General features: G+C 38.7%; 1 long non-coding RNA gene across 1 annotated transcript; it reads left to right on the top strand.

Moving 5' to 3' along the window:
• Window positions 1-255: 255 nt before the first annotated feature.
• On the top strand, window positions 256-3,629 carry LOC119087588. Its single transcript, XR_005091053.1, has 3 exons — window positions 256-358; window positions 590-733; window positions 3,363-3,629. It is a non-coding gene; the product is annotated as an uncharacterized LOC119087588 (long non-coding RNA).
• Window positions 3,630-4,838: the final 1,209 nt, after the last annotated feature.

Below are 4,838 nucleotides of genomic sequence, written 5' to 3' on the forward strand. Positions count from 1 at the left end.
AGGGATTTCAATACTTGCTGGTCTCCAAAGTAATCACCTCTCATGGGCAGGGCATCATCAAAGCTGTGTGTGTGTGTGTGTGTGTGTGTGTGTGTGTGTGTGTGTGTGTGTGTGTGTGTGTGTGTGGCGAGACGAGGAAGGCACTCCAGCCTGTGTCTGGTAGACTCTAGATTTCTGGCTCAGCCAAAAGAACAATCACCCCTGTCAATTCCAGGCGTTTGATTAGCAACGTCTGCTAGAATTCCCCTGTTACCTAGAGACTCTTCACTGAGACTCAGGGCACTGGGCAGGGAATCCCGGTCCTCAAACTTACCCTAACCAAACACTTTCAACTGGTCTGGATTGCTGGATTCACGTGGTAAGCGCACTGCACTGATATCCAGTAATCTACAGAATTCCTTAATGGAGTTTTCTGTCACATCAGAGGACAGGTTCCCCAGGCAAGCCGTGTGTAGGGTGGCGCTTTGGGAAGATGGTGCCAGCTGACTCTGGGTTCCGGAGCAGCTTCATGGAGCGCCGGGAAGGATGAAATGGTCTTTGGGCCTAATATACACTGCTGTCATTACATTGTTGACACATCTCCTTCTAGGTCGTCTCTTTCATCAGCCCAGCTGACTAGAGTGGGGACTTAGGCTCTCCTCTACCAATCCGCCCTCCTCAACCAGAAAGTCTGCTAGGGAGATGATCTTCCCTTCTTACCTGTCTCTTTTGCTGTAGCCATCATGCTATGCAGGTATTTTCAAGGCCATCTCTTTAAATAAGAGCCCTATAACGTTAAATATGGTGATCTAACTAGCTACATTCTTATTAGAGAATGCACCCTATATAAGTTTGCACAAGTTACACAAACTTTGAAAATCACTTTTTACATTTCCAATTTATAGGCTGTTATTTAAGTCACTTAGGGCTATTTACACCCTGTATGAATAACATTATTGGTTTTGTGTTTTATCAAGATTTCTGAAAAAATTCCACGCCTGTAGCTACTTAGGAAATAAATTCTTTCTTTAGAAGATCTTTTATTTTTATTTTACACATGTAAATACTCGCCTGCATGTACGCCTGTGCACCATCTGCATGTTTGATGCCCTCGGAGCTTTGACAAGGCCTTTGTGTGCCAGGGAAGCAAATCTGGGTGGTCTGCAAGAACAACAAGTACTCTGAAGTGCTGAGCCATCGTTTCAGGCCCAGGAAATGACTCAACATAGTGCTCATCAAAACATCTTTTCCTGTGAAGTCCTTTAAATAATGAATTTATAAACAACTATAATATTGCAGAGTTCTTCTACATATCTATGAGCATATGTATGCAGATCTGATATCTCAATTTTATTATGTTTTTATTTTTATTAAAATATTTTACAAAGATGGAGAGGGTTTAGGGAATATGGGTTTAAAACATGCAAAGTGAGCAATGTGTGTTCTGTTTTGTAAAATATATACTGCATGTGGACCTTCAAAGTACAACAAAATGGCCATTAAGTTGTTTTTGACATTTTGACTTTTGTAAACCCTATTTTTAAAATATTTAAGCCTGGTCTACAACTACGTGCCTTGACTAAGCCACTCTTGTCACTGTCCATAGCAATTGGAAATACAGCTGCATATCAGGGAGTCACCTCTCTGCAGTCACTAACATCGCAGCCTGTCCTAGCGACTTTCCAGATAATGTGATAAAAACACCCGACAAAGTCAGCTCAAGGCAGAATGAGTTCACTTTGGCTCACAGTTCTAGAGTGGATACAGTCCACCCTGGTAGGGAAGGAACGCAAGCCCAGGGGTAGTAGATCCCCAGGGCAGCAGGAGTATGGAAGCAGAGAGAGAAGAACAAGTGGAGCCAGGCAAGAAAACATCCAAGCCCAACCCGAGTGATGTGATTCCTCTGGCAAGCTCCCACCTCCTGAAGGTTGCACAACCTTTACAAATAACGCCACCTCCTGGGTACCAAGCATTCAAACACATAAGCCTATGGGGAATATTTCACATTCAAACAGCAACCAGGCTTCAGGCCTTGCTTTTTGTCAATGTGGGCAACCTCCAACTTTTTACAGCCCATGATTCTAAATTTCACTACAAATGTAGGAAAGTTAATATATATGGAGTATCTCTATGTAGCTGCAATGCTGATAGTTGCTGATTTCTTGCTTATTAGATGAAATTATGTGTTCTGTGTATATGTGCCTTCAAAACTGCAAAGCTTTGAAGAATACTTTACCAAATTTTTGTACTCCAAACTAAACTTGGGAGTCGTGCTAGCCTTGTTTAGGCTTGCATTCTTGTGCTCTGAACTGCTTCAAAATAACTATGAATGACCAGGCACTGTGTACTATAAGCAGTACTACTCTAATAATTAAAAGGGTTGGTTACTGAGAGAGTATAACTGTAAACAAGTAGAACTCATTCTACTTTATTTATAGTTTTTAATCTCTTAAAATGCAAAATGAAATCAAGGTTTGTGTTTTAAATTCCTATTATTGACAAATTATGTCCCTTTTTAAGCTGAAGCAAAAGTTTAAATGCATTTATAAAGGTCTAGTAAGAACAACTTGCTGGTCTTGACGTCATATTTTTATCATAATTGTTCTCCTGAGCACTGCGTGCAGAAACAACAGTATTGTTTTGTCAAGTGCAAAGACTTCCTTCAAAATTTGAACCAAGGCTGCTCTAAGTGTTTTGCCATCCAGTGATGAGTGACAATTAAAACCAAACCACAGGATGTTTTATCAATGATGTCTTCAGAAAAAACTGTTCAGAGGAAGGGAGGATGCTGTCATAAAGTGATAACACATGACCCATGGTGGCATACAGCTGCAATCCAGCACTCAGGAACCAAAAACAGAACAATTGCACAGACTGGCCCTGAACTTGCTATCAAGTTCCAGGGTGATCTCAAATGCAGTCCCTCTAACAACGAAAAGTAAGCGTGAATATAAAGAATCAGAATTATCCTATGTCTTTCTAATGAATGAACCAGCGGGTTACACTCATTGCATTTAATTGTGTGCTCTGTGCCTAGAAAATCAACAAAGTATATAACTGTGAAAGAGCTGTTAGTTACACACCAGAGGTACCAGGTTTAACTCAGTCCTTTGGGCAAAAGTTCGAAACAAGAATCTTTATTTTTATCTGGGAATCCAGAAACATGCAGCTTTGTACTGTGAGCTGAATACAGCTTACTTCCTTTGGAGACAAACAATTTCTACCAGGTTTACAACTTCCATTCTATAGATTTCTAGGAAATTGGGAAATGCTTACATGTGGTCCTGCATTCTCTTATCTGTCACGGACTGAACTCTGTATCTTTCTTTTTTTCTTTTCTTTTCTTTTCTTTTTTTCTTTTTCCTTTTTTTTTCACTTTACAGTGAAATCTCTTTTCTGGCACCTATGGCCCTGAGTGTCAATGACAAATCTCGAGGCATAAATAGCTGTGGAAAAAAAGCCTTTATCCTATTGGCCTGTGGAGAACTACTGAACAGCCATGAAGATCTTCCTTTTCCTAGTTCTCATCGAAGCTACTGGTGAGTCCTTCAAAAGAATTCATCAGCGGAGATATACATTGCACATAAATGTGGGCTTTGTGTTTAGAAATCAACAATGGTTGTTGAATATAAGGTCTGAAAGCAAGATGGTAGAAATGTAGAGAAATTAGTGTGTAGCATTTGTGTTTATAAAAGACTAAATTTTTATCAGAGAGAGTTCATTGAAACTAAGTGTCCAGTATATGGGGCAAAGAGATGCAGAATGTGTTCTGAACTTCCAGGTAGGCTCTCTAAGTTAGAGAAGAAAAGGAAACACTAGTCCACACAAAAGAAGTGTTGGCCCTTATCTCTAAGGAGTTAATTGTTAAAATTAACCTGTGTTCACTGAAGAGTTTTTGACCATGTGAGCCTGAGTTTCCTATAAACTAAAAGGCTGTTCATTTACTAGGAACAAGAGATCTGACATGGCAAAGACATTTTATGTGTCATAGATAAAACCTTAAGCAATTTTGAGAAAACTGTTAATGAATTCCCATTGGTATAAAGTCTCATATCATTCAACTGTGAGAAAAAAGAGGGAATTGTCTATTTTAGTGTTAGTACTACTAAATTGTATTACTAAACATTTATATTAACTTCTTCCACATTGAACTGGTACAATTTACTACAACTATCTACAAACTTGAAGACTCCTTTCCCAATATTAAAAATTTAGATATTAAAAAGCAAAACCAATATTTCATAGCTACAAGAAATCTCAACAAATATGCAGGTCATAATTCCCAATGTTGAATGTAGTGATAAACAGTAGAGAAGTAACCAGGATAATAGGAAAGATCAGGGAGGGCACTGTGATATTCTGTAAAATGTTCAATAAACATTTTAGGCTAAATCCAAAGAAAATGTTGACAAAATAAAAATTCAAAACAATTGCTTCCTGCAGAGCAAGAATATTCTCAAGTGGTTTCTGCAAACTCCATTTCTATTCCCTCCTAGAAACAGCTAGTCCACACCAGCACTTCTGCCATCACTAATAAACATACACAACCAGCAAGTTACTGCATAGGGTTTTAACCTATTTGCATGGATGCTGAGTCTGATACCTTAAAACAACATTTATATCCCCAAAAGTGGCTGTAAGACATTTATTTTCTGAGTCTCTGCTGTGTGTGAATGCCATTATGTGTGTGTGTTAAAATATATATGTAAGAATAGAAGGTTTATCAAACCTAAAGCAGTATCTAAAGGTGAATGTTTTCTTATATAAGGAGGTTGATATAAAAGACATAATAAGTTACAAAAATATCTACATTGACTATTTTGTCTGCACTGGGGACCCTTTCCTCCTACTGGGTTGCT

The sequence above is a fragment of the Peromyscus leucopus genome, chromosome 3, assembly GCF_004664715.2.
Source record: "Peromyscus leucopus breed LL Stock chromosome 3, UCI_PerLeu_2.1, whole genome shotgun sequence".
Classification (NCBI taxonomy): Eukaryota; Metazoa; Chordata; class Mammalia; order Rodentia; family Cricetidae; genus Peromyscus; species Peromyscus leucopus.